This window comes from Prosopis cineraria, unplaced genomic scaffold (assembly GCF_029017545.1).
Source record: "Prosopis cineraria cultivar Desert tree isolate PC_DT_omini unplaced genomic scaffold, ASM2901754v1 PC13, whole genome shotgun sequence".
In the NCBI taxonomy this organism is placed as follows: Eukaryota; Viridiplantae; Streptophyta; class Magnoliopsida; order Fabales; family Fabaceae; genus Prosopis; species Prosopis cineraria.
In genome coordinates, this window is record NW_026555344.1 from 6,625,109 (window position 1) to 6,645,403 (window position 20,295).

The following is a 20,295-nucleotide window of genomic DNA, read 5'->3' on the forward strand; positions in this document are numbered from 1 at the left end:
CCACTTTCAAAATCTAATTTCATACTTTAATAACCAAATTTCTCAACTACAAGATCAGCCTCACATTCAATGAGTTTATTAACTCCCATTAATTTCGTTTAGCTTTCAACAACTTAAATAATCACTGATATATCATCTAACAATCCAAAATCATCATCATTATCACAAATTACTCACTTCCAACTCTCAAATTTTAATACTTTAATCACTCATAACTCTCAACTCTTAATTTTAATCATAATATTAAGTTTATTAACTCTCATTAGCTCTAACTAATTTCATTAAGCCCATCTACAACCATTAGTGGCTTCCAATAATGCCAAACTTCATTACTAATGACACTTTATTGCACAAATTCATCCATAATTGAGAGCCCATTCTTATAGATGTAAGGTCTCCCTTATTTAATCACGTTTAACTCCAAAATCAAGGTAATCAAGGGATTAACTTTCAAAGAAAAATTTTTAAAAGTGTATACAAATGGGATCCCCAAAGTTCAATTTTAAATCTCAAACAACACTTATTATACTCAAATCAGAGTTTGAAAGCAGTGCGAAACTTGGGAGTCAAATAGGACCCAAAACAATGAGTTTTAATACTCAAAAATGGATTTTATGTAGAAAACGACACATATGTCATGACCTGTGATATGTACACTGCGGCTTATCTTCTATGTGCCATACACCATGGTGTATTGCACGAATTTAACAGCATCAATGCTGTTATTTGATAGAATAGGGAGTAAACTTTCGACGCGTCTCAAATCTCCGTCTGATGTCCAATTAAGGTAGTTTTGGTGTCTACACAAGCTTTTTCCTAACTCTAGTTAATGGCACTAGTTTCACTCTTAAATTCATTTTTTATAAAAAGTTGAATACCAAAACCCATGGTTATCATTTTTTTACAAAATTTCATAAGTAGGGTGTCCCAACTCAACCTCACGTGCCAATAGCCTACACTGACCATCTGACTACACTCAATAAACTCTAATGGACCCGTGCAATGCACCACACACAATCAAAAACACATATATCATAACATCACCACTCAACCTTAATTTTCACAAAACACAAGAGGAAGGAAATTATTGCACAAAATCATCATTTTCATTCCAATCTTTCAAAATATTCATGTTTCTACTTGCACAAATATTTTGGCCCTATCTAATGTTTTACAACCAAAACTTATTTACTAGGGACACAAAATACACAAGTTGTACACAAACTAATACAAGTAGTATAAAACAATGTCAAGTAATCCTGGTTGGTAATTGCATTAACATATACACATGAAAACAATAAAAAAAGGCATACGAAGGATTACTCCACAATCCGAGGCCTCTGTGTGCTTTCCTCGGCTCAGATTCGATGAGCTAGGTTCTCAAATATTAAGAATTGAGGGCTAAGTACAATTATTCAATAATCAAGTTTCACTTAACCTATACAGTTGCATATCAATTGTAAACAGAAAGATGCAAATAGGAAAATGCACTAAATAACATATATAAGATATTTGGCCACGGATCACAAAATTAACAACCATATAACCCGAGCCCAAAACATACAATATCATGTTATTTACAAAACACAATATGGGGTTGCAATAATAACAACCATGCACCCCAAACATATACTGGACTATAATACTAACAACCATATGGTCGGACTTATATGTATGATCATATGCCAACCTTATACTCTCCTGTTACCTTTGACATGAAACCGGTGGCTATTACATGGATACGTCCTTCAGACTAACCCAGCCTTTCTACTTATGAGGAGTTACCAAGCCAGGGTTAACTATTCATTTATGTAATCTGGTTCTCTCAATACTAATAATCATGAGGTGTCGTACCCTTAATCTAGCCTCCTCATGAATCGGTGGAGACTAGTTTAGTTCAAGTCCCTTGTAGAACAAGTAGGATAGTCTCAAATCAACCATAGAACAAAGGCTACCTCTCAATTCCAACATTCAATGCCAGGACAAGTTCTCGATTCCAATGATTATTGCCAATACCACATGAATTTAAACCAATCTACTCCTCTCCCTAGGCGAACACCCACCAATGATCATGCTATGTACATTTCTCACATAATATGCATTTTAAAGAATTAATTCATGGCACATAAACTCACATATACTCAATTACTTCACAAACTCAACACATTTCACATCATGATTCTTTACCCACAGTAATAAACCATAATTAAGTTTACAAACACAAAGGGTGACAAAATCAAGGTTTTCCTTTTCAAAAACATTTCACAAGTCAAACACATTGCCAATATACATTAGTAGTTTAAATCATTAACCACATTTTACAAACACAATTAACATTCAACTATAAAAAATTAAGTTTTCCCCATTTACCTTAAACCTTTAAGAGGTCAAAAGTTTACCCTTTACATAAACACTTTCAAAGATTCAAGCAAGCTTGAATGGTGCCAATTTAACTCACACTACAATCAAAATCAAGAATATCATCATTATCCTAATTTTGAAGATTTACCAATACCACACTCCACATATCCATTCTACCAATCCATAAATTACTACCCATTCATACTCAATGGACTCTTTAAGTTTCATTAATATACATTATCATTGATAACACTTCACACCACCATTAAGGGACATAAACTACTCCCAACAACCACATTTATGTCAATTTTTAGGTATTTATTACTCCCATGGACCAACCACTTCAATACTCATCAATGTGGTGTTCTAATACCTTAAATAACTCTTATTATACTCATTTTAATCAATAGAAATGGACCCATAATCCTATGGATCAAAAATCAATCTTCCAACTTAAACCCTATCATAAATCTTCATGAATGAGGGAGAGACAATAAGAAGAAGGCTTAGATTACTTACTTGTAGACTTACCAAAGTTGCATTCGGATCCACAAAAGTCCAAATGCAATTGCCCTAACAGAGCTTCAACATTCTTTTTATGTTTCTCTCTTCCTCTCTTCTGTTTTCTCGCACAAAATATGAACTAATTTATCAAAAATTTTAGCCATGCACCACGGCCCACGATGCCCTCCGCCGTGGTGCATGGCACAAAGAGTCTTGCCACATTCAAAATTGCCCCTATGTGCCACGGCGGATTGACCACACGCCGTGGCATATGGCATAGAGGGCAAATTTTCATTTTTTCTTCCTCTTTCCTTGTTTGGGTAACCCGCTATCAATTGGGACCCACTTTTAAGGCTAAAATCATAATAATTACATCAAAGTTACTGGCCATACACCTCATTCACTTAGTTATCAAAGTCATTGGGTTAACAAATCATGATTAATTTTTGAAATGTTATAATAGACACATAAAATTACTATCTATAGCTTTAGATAACTCAAAAAACTTCCTTAACTCCATTTAAATCAATAAGTTTAGACCCAAAACTCTTAAGGTTTAAAATCATTCTTTAACTACATACCCTAACTTAAAAATGGCATAAGGAAGAAGAGAAATGATAAGGGAGGCTTACCTTTATGATTGAAGGTCTAAATTTTCTCAAAACACCAGCAAAATTGTGCCCTAGTTGAGAAAATCACGAGCCCCATTATTCTCCTCCTTTTCCTCTTTGTTTTTTATGTACACAGATGCCTTCTTAAGTTTGATTTTTGATATTACGTTGCAGCGTAATGCACAGTGGGTCAAATTATGATTTTCTTTCTTCAATTTGAGCTCAAGTGGTCCAATTTACTTCCAACCCCAATTCAATGGCTAAATTTAAACCCAATAAGCCTATTCGTTGTTTCAAACCATCCTCAAACTCAATTATACTTAAATTTTTATAATTACCTCTCATTAGCTTAATTAACCAAAGAGATCATTTTTGAGATGTTACAAAGAGAGGGGGAGAAAAGGAGATGAGGAAGTTCCATTGGTGGAGAGATGAAAGGTGGAATATGGGCCCTAACTTTAAAAATAAATAGATATTACTTACATAGATAAAAAGTCACTGGGTGCTTCATTTTTTTATAGTTTATGATTTATTTTGTACAACCCCATATTATACACTACCTGTAATGACCTAAAAAAATTCTCTTAATTTATATTTTATTTAAATTAATTTTATGGCAAATGGGGAGGGGTAAGTTAGTGAAACTTATGCTAATAGCTTACATGAAGGCCTAACATTTAAAATTTTTTTTGAAATAGATTAATTTCATTTAGTTTAAGATTGTGGAAAAATTACTAAAGTGCATATATCTTTTATGTTATTAGAAGAAATATTGGGCCCTCTCTTGTAATTTTTGTCATTTCCTAAAGTTCTTATATATATTTTCCTCACCCAATCAGATGCACACAAAAAATGCATCATTTTGAAAAATCTAGAACCACCACCTCTGCTCTTCTTTGATTCTGACATGTCCACAACATTCTCCATCCTTCCTCTTCAGTCTTCAACGTCGTCGGCGTGAGAATGTTAGAGTGTGTCGCCCTTTGCTGCTGCTGTTAGTTTCCCTTTTCCTCTGTATTACACCAATTTCCCTTCCCTTTTCCTCTGCAGCATTACCCTTCTTGCTTCACTCAGCTGACAGCCATTGGTGATTATGTCAAAGTTATACTCACGCAACCTTCTCCTTCCTCCTCTGTTCGAGCAACAGCGTGGATGCTTCATAATTCTTCGTCCCCTGTTCTGTCTATTACTGAAGCATCCTTCGGAAATCTCTCCCTCGGCTACTCCTTCCTCTTTGATCCTTGCTTCTTTGTGGGTGTGTGATAAACCATCTTTTTTCCCGAATGGTTATGCAACTAGTTTCCTCTTTTTACTTCTGCCACTGCTAATCAAAGGTAAGGAGCTTTAAACTCCCTTTTTGTTGCTAGTCTATTAGGGTGTGTGTTCTTAAATTTCAGAAATTGTGATTTTTCCTCTTGCTTTACTACTGTGCATGTCGAATAGAAGAGAAGGGGTTTAGGCAAATTGGAATTTTTCAGATTTTGAGAGCTAGGTGTATTGTGAATTTGAATTCTAATTGAGCTTATTACTTTTATTTTCTTGAAAGAATGAACTGTAGGAAGATTGGTTAACTTAAATATTGATAGTGAGAAAGTTTGGAAAGGATATTAATGAAAAGAGGCTTGGTATTTTTTTGAATTTGGACGCACATGAGATGTTTGACAAAATGCTTGAAAGGAATTTGATTATGGACTTATATGTAACTAGTTAAATTCCTGGGGATAGTATGGCTATTGATAAATTATTGGATAAAGGTTTGGAAGATTAAAAAATTTTAATTGCATGGTTGGAATAATGCACCTAAAGTGTTTGATGCAAAGACTTAGAGAAAATTTTATCTCAAGTAAATAGGCTGGTATGGTTAAAGTATTATGGAGAAAATTAGTGACATGAATGATAATGCTTTGTCATTGTTAATTGTAAATTTAATTGGGTTTTTATCATAAGAGTTTATGTAAGAAGTTATTGACATCTTATCTAAGCTTTAGATTATTAAGAGTAATAAAGTTAGAATTTTATAAAGTATATTATTGCTTTTAAAAAGGCATACTTAAATGCTTGAAAATGGTTGGGACAAGAGAATTACAAGTTACATGTTTTACCAAATGGGTTAGAATGTTGCATATTAGATGTTTGGTAAAAAGCCTAAGAAGAAACCTTTATGTGTAATTTTGTTACTAAAACTTAAAGTTTTATTATTAATTCTGCTTGAGTGAATTCTCCTAAAGAAAGACTTGTTAGTTTAAACGTAAAGTTCAATAAAATCTTATTATATATTATAGGGTGATTGTGTGAAGGGTAGCTCGATTAGAGTTGTAAGAAGTGAGTTGAGCTTTGAAAGCACTACATGTAAGTGGATAACGTCCCAATCAATTTATATATTTATAAATTTTCTTTTATCAAATATTATTTTTAGCAAATTTACATTTATTAATATATGTTTCTCTAGCACAGATTATTGCTGTTAATTAAATTTTTTTTAGCTCTTGAAATTATCATGATATATACTTACAAGATTGATGAAAAATGCTTTTATGAATTTTAGTACTCTTTTATTCAATAAAGACAATCCTGAAAATTGGTGAAGAAGTTTATGAAATATTAATTGTAAATTTTTATATTTAAAAGGATTGATGTTTTAAACAGTCTATGCGAGTTTGATATTGAGAAGAGAAAATTTTATTTTAAAATTGATGATTTCCTCACATGTTTGAAAATGAATTTCAAGAGGACTTTATACAGAACACTAGTTGCTAATGGCAGTTCCGTTAGCCCTTTGCACGCCACGGTATACCTAACTAGCAGGGTATTTATAAAATATGCTAGCCCGTGCGATGGCCAACACACGTGGAATGGAAGGATGGTTATTCGTGAGCATTGTACTCACGTTTGTTTTGTGGCTTTGGCTACGTTTGGTTACTTACTCTCGTGGATTGTGTGTCCACATTTGTTTCGTGGCTTCGGCTATGTTTGATTACTTACCCTCGTGGGCTATGTGTTTACGTTTGTCTTTATGGCATAAGCCGCGTTTGGTTATTTATCCTTTTAGACTCTGTGTCCACATTTGTTAATTGTTCTGATAAGTCCCCATTATTATGAATCTGATTATTTAGTGATTTTGTATCCCATTGATTTTTATTTAGTAATTTATTTACAAGTATTTATTTCATTTATGTGACTTCTTAAAATCAAGTGATATTAACATTTGCTATGATAGTTCAATGGTTTAAAATTTTATTCAAAATTTTATAGAGCCATGTTATTCTAAAGTTTATACATTTTTTATGAAAATTATTATCTCTTTAACTTACATGATTATTTCAAAATTTTCTATTTATTCATGTTAAATTATTTATTGTTAGGATGTTATTCACTAAAAAATTATTTTGGCCTCAGATAGCATAATTGACGCTGTACGTCTTGCTTACTAATGATGGATGTTTGCATAACAGAATAGAGGCTTGTTCTGTAATGTCTTATTGATGTAAATATGAAATTTATTTATTTTGTCATGATATATATGATTAGGTGCTTCACATAACTTATAATTAGAGTCCTTAGTTTATTATACATTTTGTCTGCTGGCTGGAAGAAGCCGAGCTCCTGATTGACATAATGTTTAAGGAAACTTTTTGTGATATAGAATTTTTAGGAGATCCTATTTACAAAGGAGGTTGTGTCAAGATTTTTACAAAATATTAAAATAATTATTATAATGATTGGTATCAATAGTGTTAAAATGTCAATGTAAAATTGATTACATTTTAATTAAATGAAATAAATCTTGAATTTGTGGCTTATGGGATGTGTGATGTGATTCACATCCTGTGTCGGTCACTCCTATTGTTGGGGCGTGACATTACCAAACGCTCTTCGAAAAATAGTTCAGGGCTGCATTTGCACCTTTACTCATTTCAGAAAGGTACCCAAGGATTTGAAAGGAATTGTAATATTTCAAGAGACTTGATTGTCATTTACGGTGAGATTTTATTATCATTTTTTTAATTATTTTGAATTTTGGAGCATTATAACTTGTGTTTTAGATGATGAATATGTAATATTATAATGTGAAACTTAAATTAAAAAAATTAAGATTATAAAAAAATAAAGGACGAGCTTGTAGACCTAACTTTGAGCTCATAAACATGGAGACATACCCAGACCCTAGTAAACATTTAGGATCCAACTCACCTAAACTTTCTCTTTATCAATAAAAAACTATTTAACTAAATATTGTTACTTAATAATTATTTAGAAGGTAAAATGTTATTTAGTGAAAATAATTTTTAAAATAAACTTTGTAGTACCGTTGATATATACAAACCACACCTCAAACTAAGGGTATTCAAAGTCGATTCAAACCAATGACACTAAACCAAACTGACATAAATCAATCAAACCTGATTATAAATAAAATTTTGTTTGTTTTTTCTTTTGACAAAATTGATTAGTCTGGTTTGATTCAAGTTTTTATTTTTAAAACTTAAACCAAACCAAACCAAGTCTTTTTATATTTATTTTATATAATTTTATAAATTTGTCTAAATTTTTTTCTATTTCCTAAATTTAATTATTTATAAATTGATAATTAACAATATGTTACAATTAGTTAAATATTATCTATAAGTTTTTTGATATATTTTTGAAGACACTTGTTTATAATTAGTTAAATATTGTTTACAATTTAAAAAAAAATGCTATTATATATATTTGACAATAAAAGATTATTGTTATTAGTATTTTTTTACAAATTAAAGACAATATCTGTTTGTATAGGAGAGATTCAGAATTGAATGCTTATGAGATTCGTAAAGTTTCCAGTTTGTTTGCGCTATCAAATTGCAAATTCTGAGGGAGTAAATGCTCATCCAACTTGAATCCCGCAATATCGGCATCCGTGCAAATATCTCTGCACTTTGCTTTCCAGATCCGGTCACCAAGCAAATTTGAAGCAAGTCCTTGTATATGTCCCAAGTAGGAGAAATTCCCGCTTCTTTAGGTTTAGAAAAATATCTCACAGCTCTGGATAGGTCATTCAAAGCAATAAACAGCCTCATTGCCACACGATATGCTGGAAGGTCCGAGAGACAATTTGAAGCCTCCATCTTCCAAACCAATGCCAATGCCTCCCTGTATTTTCTCTCTTTGTAACGGCTGTGAATCACAGTAGTAAACATCACAATGCTCGAATCACAGCCTGACTGTCTGAACCAACCGAACAGATTCTCCACTACATCAAATTTCCCTATCTTGGTGCACACTTTCACGATAGCTGTACAGTCTTACTGGCTCAAATTCAGCTCTTCTCGTTCACCTAGTTCATCTAATAAGGGCATTACTTGCACGTGTTTATCGGGGTTCTCTCCGAGTTCTAGTACTAGTTTTGCTTAAATGCTCATCCAACATTCTTTTACTTTTTCTGGCAACAACTAGAAGCTTCCAGGCGAGCTTAAGGCTTCCTCCTTTAATAAAACCCCTAACCATCGCCTCCAGTACAGCACGGCTCGTCACCTGGGTAAATTTTTCAAGGTTGAAAGGAACTTTAAGTTCATGCTTCCTAGCCAGGACCTCGATCGTTGAAGCTAGAATTCGATCATCTGGGAAGAGTTCAGGTTGTTTTTGAGCCCAGCAAAATGTTTGCAAGGCTCTCCCAGGACATAAGGCTTGTTGTTGTTGTTGTTGTTGTTTGCTCTCCCAGGACATCCCATATGACCTAACTCCCTTGTTGTCAAGGACAGGGAACCCTTAAACAGGAGCTGCGCTCTCTTGCAAACAACTACGGATACATCTTTCTCTGGATCAAGTTCGCTGATATCTCGAGCTAGCTGAACTAAGAAACCAGGGTCTTTGAACAACTTCTTGGATATGGATGCACGATGAGAAACTACGGCTGGATCTGTCAATCTGACCCGTGTTTTAGGTGTAGGCAGTCCTAAAGGACGAACAATGTGCGCAAGTGGGAGAGGAAGAGGCCTTTCTTTATTTAGCTTTCCAGGTTTTTGAGGAAATCTACCCTCAAAAAGCGATGAAATGGCTTCAATCTAATCTGCTTCCCAATCAACGCGAGTATCTTCTTCCTCTTCGTTAGCCAGATTGCATCCTTTATTGAAGCTCAAATCCTCCTGAACAGGTTCTGAGATGGTGCTACTCTTCTTCAGGAACAAGTTAACACCAAATTCTGGTGGTTGCTTGGGCCGTCGGGGACAAGGAATGTTCTCAGGAAGTCTTCTCTTGCCATTCGGATGGGCCATTGAAATAAATGCATGATATCTGCGCAAAGTTCTATTCTTCGGAGAAATAAGCCCAGAATGCTACGGCACTATGCAATCCATTACCCAAAACTGAAGAATTTGGTGGTGTGAGGTGCAATGCGGTTGAGGATCAGTGGAGAAAGTGGACAGGCCTACCAAAACCGTGTAACTAAAAAACAAAAAAATAGGCTGTTCCTAAAACTTACACGGGGAGTGTTATTTCAGTGATGGGCGCAAGGACAGCAAGGTGGGTTTGGGTCTTCTAAGCAAGGCGTTCACGTTCAGAAAAATCTCCTCCAACCATGATAGGCCGCCACAAGCGGAGTCGGCGGCGGAGAATAATCAGATTTGACGCAGAAGAGAGAAGGATCAGAGGAGTTGACGTGTCTGGTTCAGAAGAGGCAGATGAACGAGGAGGTGGGTTCTGAGTCGGGTTAGGAACGGGTAGGATATGTGAAGTGGGTTGGGAGTCACTTAATGAACTGGACCTTGGGTAAAAAATAGGTGAAGGTATTGGGCTCAAGAATAGTGGGCTGATAAGAACTATTAAATAAGTGGACCGTTGGAAACTCATTTTCAGAGAAAACAACACGATTCATGCTGTATTGGGGACATCACGATTAATGAAGATTTTACCACAGCATGGATATCCATGATGGCCAGTAGCATACCCAAAACCCCAAAAAATACACAACGTAGATCTGGGTTCAAGCTTATTTGGCGTATAAAATCTAAAATGAGGCCAGCAAGCACATCCAAACACTTTGACTGATTATGAAGAGAAGGGAAAGGAAGTCTATTAATGAGATATACAGCCGCCGGTAGAAGAACTTATTTCGTGTGAAGATCCTTCATGAAAATATGAGAAGAGTAAAATTTAAAATAGACAAAATTGTCATAACAAAATCTACCAAAAAAATGAAAAAATTACATACAAGTTTCATGGAAGCAACTCATCTAAGAATAAGTCCCACAAAATTCAAAAACTATAACCAAATTTTTTGAGACTAAAGTGTAATTTGAAATTGGTTTGAATAGATGCTACTACCCCTTAATTATAAATTGTAGATCGAAACTGTATTTACTATTCACTTACTACTGTAGCTTCACGATTCACGAATAAAACTTCTCAATTCACAAGTTTTGTTTTGTGTTTCATGAACAGTAAATGAAATTGAATTTATCATTCATGTACAACTATAACTTCAGAATTTATAAGTAAAACTTTTTTATTCACAAGTCCTATTTCATATTTTATAAACAGTAGGTTGAAATTGTATTCACCATTCATTTACAATTGTAATTTCAAAATTTACAAGTAAAACTTTTTGATTTACAAGTCTTATTTCGTGTTTTATAAACAATAGACTGAAAATATATTTACTATTTATTTACAACTATAACTTTAACAATTTATGAGTAGAACTTTTTAATTCACAAGTCTTATTTCGTGCTTTATAATCAGTAGACTAAAATTTTATTTATCATCCATTTACAACTGTAATTTCATAACTTATGTGTAGAACTTCTTAATTGACAAGTCATATTTCATGTTTTATAATAAGTAAAACTTCTTAATTCACTTACAAATATTCAAACTTTTTTGCAAACTATCATGTCCCTTTTACACTATCCTGTACCTTATGACTTTTACAAGAACTTTGAATATTAGACAATGAAAACTAAAACTTAAGGTAATGAAAACTTAAATTGAATAATGAAATCTTATTGCCAACTGATTTAGATAAAGCTTTTAGCATGTAAAGCAAGTATAAGAACAAAGAGAAGCAACATCAATCACAATTGATTGTGATGATGATGATGAAGGATCATGGATTTTGCCTTATCATACAATTCCAGGAAGAGAGCAAGCAATATGCAGATTGACAAAGGAGAAGAATGAACGCAGCAAAGTGATACAGAGCGAGCGATCATATGGTTGATTGATGAAGAGAATGAGATTACTATTTAATTGAGGTAGAGGGACATCTTTGTCATTGTAACCTAATAAGTAAGGGTAGTAGTATCTTATCACTCCAACTTTAAATTACACTCAACTTCTAAAGAGCCTATCAGTAATTTTCCCATAAATTTTAAGAAAGGTGATGGCTTCCAATATTTTACTAAATTTATCGATATTTTTAATGCAATTAAAAGTCATTTCTTTGAAGTTATTAACAAAAATATGATTAAGTGGATAATTATGCGTGAGAATGGATATGAAAATGTGATTAGAAGTTAGCAAACTAATTCTATCATTAATTTTGGGTTTTATATAAGTAGGGAGGCCTAATTTATAGGCCAAAAGGCAAAAATTTTGAAGCCTAAATCCAAGAAAATAAATCTTAAAAAAAATCTACACATGTCATGTTCATTGCAGTGAAACGTGATTTTAATAAAATACACAGTTTTAATCTGCAGCAAATTTTTAGGATTTAGAGACCTCATTTTCTACCATTCTTCACTTCCAGCAATTGCAAAACATTCAAGAAAGGAAAAGAGTCAAAGAAGAGTTGGAGAAGTTTGAGTTTAGTAGAAGATCAAGGGTTTAGCTCAAGATTACTCTGATTAAATATTTCTTCTCCTTATTCTTTTTACTTTATGTATTTTTTGCTGAGATATATTTGTTATCATTAGAGTCATGTGTGATTGATTTTCTTTTAATATAAGGTAGCTAAGAATTGATTCTTGAATTAAAGCATGTTTGAACTATTTATTTAAACTTAATATTAGTTTTGTTTACTCAATATTGTGCTTATTTATTTACATAATACTTGGCCATCATTGAGTGTGAATTTGGGGGTTTAGGTTTTGCCTTGGAGGATAAAAATCTATATTAGACTATTAAATTAAGTAATATAGGATTAGAATTTATTCTAATTTTTCCATAGGATAGAAATATACATAAGCACATTAAAGTGAGTTTGTGCCTTTTTGTGTAATGAAAAAAAAAATAATAATAATAATAATCTCCTGATTTATATTTTCTTTAAATTAGTTTTATGGAAAATGGAAGGGTGAGTTACTGAAACTTATGCTAATAGCTTACTTGAAGGTCAAAAGTTTTAATTTTTGTTAGTAATAAATTAATTTTATTTAGTTTAAAATTATAGGAAAATTACCAAAGCACTTGTTTCTTTTATGTTATTAGAAGAAATTTTAGGCCTTCTTTTGTAATTTTTGCAATTTCATAAAGATCAGATTTATATTCTCTCTTTTGGTCAATATGCATGCAATGCCTCATTTTTCCCTTTTCCTTCAGCATTTTCAACAAATCCAGAACCACTAAGAGTCAGAGAAATCTTTCATTCATTCTTTGCTCATCTCCTCCTTGCCGTTGTTCTTCATTTCTTCCCTCACCGCCGCTGAGCTTGCTTGTTTCTTCTCCGTTGAGGATCTGTTGTGAAATGGCACTGCTTCTCATTTCCCCTGTCTCTAGTTACTATCGATTTCTGCTCACCGTTGATGAAGTGTGCTTGGTCTTTGCCTCTTCTTCCTCCTTAGCTGCTGTGTTCAGATCACTGGAGTTTGCTGCTGCAAGAAGGTTGTTCAAGTTGACCTACTCACTCCTTGCTCAGGCTTCATTATTGATTCCTTCTTCTCCCTCCTTCGGCGTCGTCTAGGTGATAGTGGGTGGAGCTCATCCTTCTTTCCCTCCATTGGTCCGCCACTGTTACGGTACTGTTGTGGGTTTGAGATCTTCTTGCTCCTCTGCTCTTCCTTGACCATGCGATGGCTTCCCCTGTTTCTTCTTGGTTCATGCCGTCACTGTGTTCAACGGTGGGTAGCCATGGGTATGTCAGTTTCATCCTCTATTTTGCTTAGTTAATGTAACACTTGCCTCGAGTGTTATCCAAAAATCACACAATTCAAATAAACTAAGTGTGGTTAAGGAATTAATCCTAAAACCAACTTAGGAAACAAACCATTTAAATCACTAAGCAAATACACAATTGCAAATTAAACATTTAAAGCCTTTAAAAAATTTTATAGGTTCTACGTATAGCACGCGAAAGCAAGCTAGACAAAAGTGAAATAAAAAGATGCTGTCATGACAGCCCTCCCGGGTCAACTTCTGAGAGACGCCGTTCTGCCATCCGACCTCCGATCGAAGTGATTTTAAAGCTCACACATCAAATTCAAAGGGTACTATAAGTATACCAAATTTCAAAAAGATCCAACGGTCGGATTAAAAATTGGACATGTTATAAATTTGGTTACTTTTGCTGTCATGACAGCACCTCCAAACCAAATTCCGGAGTGCGTCGTTTCTCTGTCCGATATCCGATCGATGTGATTCCAAAGCTCACAAGAAGCTTATAAAAGGTTTTACTTGTGACCCAAATTTTAGAGAAATCCAACGGTCGGATTAAGATTTGGACACCCGGATGCAAAAGTGCAGCTTTTTGGTAAAAACCATTTTCAAAATTGTCCAAATCTCATCCTAATGGTCACAAACCTGTGGGAACACTTTGGACACGTCAAATAAGACTAAAAACACCTGAAAGAACATTTAAATGATGGAAAACCCCCATACATCAAAATTTAACCACCCGGGTGCCATTTCCCAAAATGGACCCTAAACCCCCAAAATGCACAAATCATACAAGAATGGTCACAAATCAATCTAAATACCATGTATTTATATAAATACATATGCTAAATATTTTCACTTGGCTCAGAGCTCCTTGTGGGGCCCACACACCCACTCTCTCTATCCAAGCTGTGTGTTTGCCCATAGCACACCATTTGCAATGCAACCACTTTGCATTTGCTTATAAAATCACATATATATCAAAATAAAGATTTGCTTGTAATAGAAACTTGGTCTACTAAGTAAATCCATCAAAACCACACACCATAACCAAGTTTCCTAGCCACAAGTCTGCAAACAGACAAAAATTCATACACAAGCACACAATCCACACATATTCACACACACACACACATAATCATATCCTACTGGCACCCTAATCTTAAATACATTACAATATATTTGCTCAAAAGAAAGGGGTTGCAGTTCTTTACAAATCACAAGCAAACCCCTAGCTTTGCTCCTTTCCCCGTCCACCACTGGATCCTTTGCCTGGACCTAGAATATTGAAAAGAAAGGGGTGAGACAACCACAGTCTCAGTAACAGTGAAATCTACATTGATTATTACAAAGTAAGCCATAATCAAATAAACGAATAATAAATTCAACATAGTATATAATTTAGCCATTTAAAATGCATGAATGCATGACCTAGGTCGGTATGGCCTTTCATGACCAACAGAATGCCCCTTGGCACTCTTTAACTCGCAGGTAAACCTTATACCTACTTGTACCTCCACAGGCACAAAACATAATCTTAGGCATGATCTAATCTACCGAACCGCCTATACCCCATCGACGTAAATCCTAAGCAGTTGAAGCTAACTCCCTCCCAGAGCCAGCCCAACTTACTTTCCATGTGAGGGCTACCTTGGCTTAGGCACTCAACCTCACACTTCATATGTTGGATTCTCTCCCCCACTGAGAGGTGTCGAACACTCAATACACTAACCACTTTAGTGCACTGAGCCCACAATACGTAAGACAACACTGAGTACTGACAGTGTGCCATAGAATATCAAAAATCCACACCTTCTCATTAGTGAACTCCCACCGAGATCATGCCTTTTACTCTTGTCTACCTTTCCTGAGTATTGACCATTCAACACTCTACAGTAGTATAATATTTATAAATCTCATTTTCATAAAAACATTGTTATTAAACAATTAGAAAATATATTTGCACTATAATCAAAGTAGTACCCCATAACCCCTTATAAAGCACATTTAATCTTTTAAAACATGTAATGCATGATAACTAGTAATATTTATTCAAAAATAGCTAAAACAAAGTAATAAAAAATATAAATTTCCCTGTTACCTCAACCCTTTGGTACCAAAAGGATTCCCCTTGTATAAAATAGGGCTCGGCTTGTTCCTTACTTCTCAATAAGTTCCACCAACAATTTTCTACAACATATAAGTGATCCACATCACTTATCATGACAAATAGCATTAATGAAGACTATAACTCATACCACACAACTTGGGTCTATGAGCCATAATTCATCTCAATAGTCTATATATTAAACCAACCATTCACATAGTATCACTTAACCACTAAAACCATTTATTAGCCATCACTAGGCTAAATTTCTAATTTATATAATTTTTTATCAATTAAAAACTTTTACTTAGTGCCACCAACTTTCACCATTAGCCCTTATAATGAAAACGAAACCTTAATTTAAATCTTATTGGGCTCAAATAGCAAAATTATAACTAAATTAATAAGCTTAAACCATTGAAGAGCAAAAACCCAATTTCTTAGGATTTATTTTGTGCCTAAAACACCTCTTTTCATCCAATTATCCACTCAAAACATTAGATCACTATATAGAAACTCAAAACATGCTCCCTAAGATCCAAAGAAACAAAAGCTTATAAGAATAAAGCCTTTGGGATCAAAATCTAAAAATCTCCTCTTCCAAAAATTGAAGAAAATCAAGAGAAAGAGAAGAGGATTGAAGTAAGGAGTTTACCTATTGTGTAGCCGAGCTCGCAACGGTCGCAAAGACTCCTAAATCCGAGCCTAACTCCCTCCCTTTCTCTTCTCTTCTTCCTCTCTCTCTCTCTCTCTCTGCGCTTTGTTCTTCTTTCCTTTATCTGCGTTTCTGCGTCTCTTTTCCCTTATAAAAGCTGATCTAAAAGTTTGGAAAAAATTATAAGAAATGGCCTAACATTTTTTATTATTGCACAAAAGCCCGGGTCAACTTTGGTAATTTTTCCCATAGTTAAAAATCAAATAAAACTAAACTTTTGCTTAGAAAAATTCAAACTCTGGACCTCTATCAAATTATTCTAAATTTTAATTTAATTATAGATATTTTATTTTATTTTATTTTTATAAATCTGAGTCTTAAAATTTCGAGATGTTACAGTTAACTTCCTCATCTTGCTGCCAATTTCACTGATTGAGATAGGTGTTTGGGTCTTATTTTTCTCACTGAATATGTGAGTGTGTTATGTGGTTGAGTTGTGACTTATTTTTTTTGTTATTGCTATCCGTAAATAGGAGGAGTAATGAGATTTAAACAAGCTGAAAATTTAGTTCTAGGAGCAAGATTTTTGGTAGATAAATGCACTTGTGTTTATGTTGAAGAAGAGGAATTAGATTTAATTTTCTTTAAGGTCCAATTGAATTTTTTTTCTGTTAAAAAATCAAAATTGGGTTGGCTGATTGAGTTCAATATCAATTTTGAGATTTGTAGGAGATGCGATTTAAGGGGAAGAGGTTTGGTGTTAATATGAGAAATAATGGATGATAAGTGTTCGATAAAATGCCTCTAGAAGAGTTTTGCTTGAATATCTTAGATTTATGAAATTTGATTGGTTATTGTGATAGATACATTTAGTATGAGTGTTATTGATCTATGAATTTAGCTTGTAGGTTGCAAATTAAAAGAATTTAATTATTATGAATTTGTATGTGACTTTAAATTCTTGGGGATAAAATGGTTATTAATAAAGTGTTGGATAAAATATGATAGGTTAGAAAATTCTAATTGTATGGTTGGAAACAATGTACCGAAGAGAAAATGTTACTTCAAGTAAATAGGTTGATATGGCTAAAGCATTATGGAGGAAATTAGTGACATAACTGATAGTGCTTAAACATTATTTCCTATAAATCTAAATTGGACTTTTGCAAAGGAGTTCATTAAAGGGATTATTGAGATCTTATCTAAGGCCCTAGAATTATTGAGAATTATAAGGTTGAAGAGTGTACAAGGTATATTATCAATTTAGAAGTCATATTTGGATGTTTGGAAATGGTTAGTCAAGAGAATTAAAAGTTATATGTTTATTCAATAGTTTGGAATGTTGTACATTAGATGCTTGGTAAAAAGCCTAAGGAAAAACTTTTATGTATAAATTTTGTTGTTAAAATTTCAAAGTTTTTTTTTATTTTGTTGAATGGATTCCCTTTAAAGAGATCTGTTGATTCAAAAGTAAAGTTCATTAAAATCTTATTATACTTCATAGAGTAATTGTAAGGAAGGTAGCTTGATTGGAGTTGTAAGAAATGAATTTTGAGTTTTGAAGATTCTACAGGTAAGTGGATAGCGTCCCAACTAATATTTCATTAAAATCTCTTTTATTCAAATATTACATTTTTATGTAAATTCTTTTTACGATAACAATGTGATTATGAGATATTTTGTTGATTAAATTACTTTATTTCATGAAATTATTTTACTAGAATTGATTATTTTAGTTAATCAGTAAATACAAGTTTGAATTCTAATTGTGGGATTTCATTTTGAAAATTATTGAATTGCTATGAAAAAATGATTTATGCGAGTTCGACATTGAAAAGGAAAATTTGATTGAATAGAGATCAATTTCTCACATGTTTGAAATTGAATTTGAAAGAGATTTTATATAAAACACTAGTTGCTAACAGCAGTTCCGTTAACCCTTGACGCACGCCATAGTACACCTAGCTAGCAGGGTGTTTATAGGAGGTGCTAGTCCTGTGCGATGGCCAACACACGTGGAACGGAGGGATGATTATTCGTGAGTATCGTATTCACATTTGTTTCGTAGCTTCAACTACATTTAGTTACTCACCTTCGTGGATTGTGTGTCCACATTTGTCTTCGTGGCAAAAGTCGCGTTTGGTTATTTACCCTCGTAGACTTTGTGTCCATGTTTGTTAATTGTTTTATAAGTCCCTATAATATGAATTTGATTATTGGATAATTTTACATTCCATTGGTTTTTAATTAGTGAATTATTTATAATTATTTATTTTACTTATTTACTTTCTCGCAATCAAGTGATAATAATACTTGATATGATATTTTAATAGTTCAAGATTTTATTTAAACTTTATAAAAATTCTTTTATTTTTAAAGTTTATTAAATTTTTATGAAAATCGTTGCCTCTTTGATTTGCATAATTGTTTCAAACTTTCTTTCATTCATGTTCAATTATTTATTGTTTGAACATTATCTACTGAAAAAGATATTTTGTTCTCAGATGATATAGTTGAACCCGTGACTCTAGATATCCACTGTGGAGTTTTATTGTTGAATTGAAGCAGAAGAATTATTTTTGTCAAATCCTAAATTGATGAAAAATTTGAACTTTATACCTACATTGGCGTCTGGCCTTAGGTGCTCCATATAGACTAGAGGTAGGATTCTTACATTTCTTTTAAAATTAAATATCTAATTTAATATTATAATAATTTCTAATTACTCTATTAGTGTGTTTAACGTATTAATTTCAGAGTTTCTCTAATCACAATTTAAGGGATATGAGTTTTGTGCCCATATTCTGTGCCGGTCACACCTGATTTTTGGGGTGTGACATTTTGCCTCTCTAGTATTTGTGTTAAAAATAATATGTTAATTTAAGAGAGGGGTGCAATTAATCAGATGACAATTATTCCTATTAATACTTTTGATTAACAAATTAATATTAAGTAAATTTATTTAAGTAATTACATGCTTTATGAATTAAAGAATGGATTAGCTACCCTAAATTGCCTTAATTATTTATGGTTATTGAAACTTTAATTTTAGTGTATTTATATAACTTTAATTTTTATTTTGCATTATCAAATCTTAAGTTTGTTTTGCTCAACTAAAATGAAAATGAGGAATTTATTGCCTAGTCACTATTTTACTTAATTCCTCATGGGATTGACTTTGACACATCAACATATTGCATGTTGACCTGTACATTTGTGGGAAAATGTTTTATGTGCATCAAAAGGGCAGGAATGCATGCAAGAGGTTAGAGAGATAGAAATTTCTAGAAGAGAGAGGACAGTTGCCTGAACCATGGATTGTGATGATGATGAAGGATCATCGATTTTGCCTTAACATATAATTCCTAGCTAGAAGAGACCGAGCAATATGCAGATTGACAAAGGAGAAGAATGTACGTAGTAAAATGATACAGAGAAAGCGATCAGGTGGTGGACTGATGAAAAAGCAAGGTTACTATTTAATTTAGGCAGAGGGACATCTTTAAATTACACTTAAGTCCTTTTAGGATCTATGTATAGTTTTTAAATTTTGTACAACTTATTTTTAAATAAATTGTTTCACAATACTTATACATATTTTTTTCATAAATTTTTAGAGAGGGCAGGAACACGCAAAAGGTTAGAGAGATAGAAATTTCTGGAAGAGAGATGATAGTGGCTTGAACCATGATTAGCAATGGGTATATTCTCTGACATTTATTTTCCAATATTCCTGATTGATGCTTAAAATAAACGTTTGTTATCCAGCAATGCATATAAATGCAACTTAAAGTTACAGCTTTGAAATGTAGAATGAGTGAGATGAAAATAAATGATTTGTTGAGGTTAATTAATTTTTCTCTGTGACTAAATTATCTTTTATAATTTAAAGATTCTATAGATTTGGGAACTTGAACAAGAAAAGTGATGCTTATGGTTTTGGGATAATTCTACTTGAGCCAATAGGCACAAGTCACATAGTAGATTGGGTC

The 20,295-nt window shown here is 33.1% G+C and overlaps 1 pseudogene; it reads right to left on the bottom strand.

Annotated features, from left to right (window-relative positions):
* Positions 1–8,273: 8,273 nt before the first annotated feature.
* On the bottom strand, positions 8,274–10,019 carry LOC129289828 (pentatricopeptide repeat-containing protein At2g01860-like; annotated as a pseudogene).
* Positions 10,020–20,295: the final 10,276 nt, after the last annotated feature.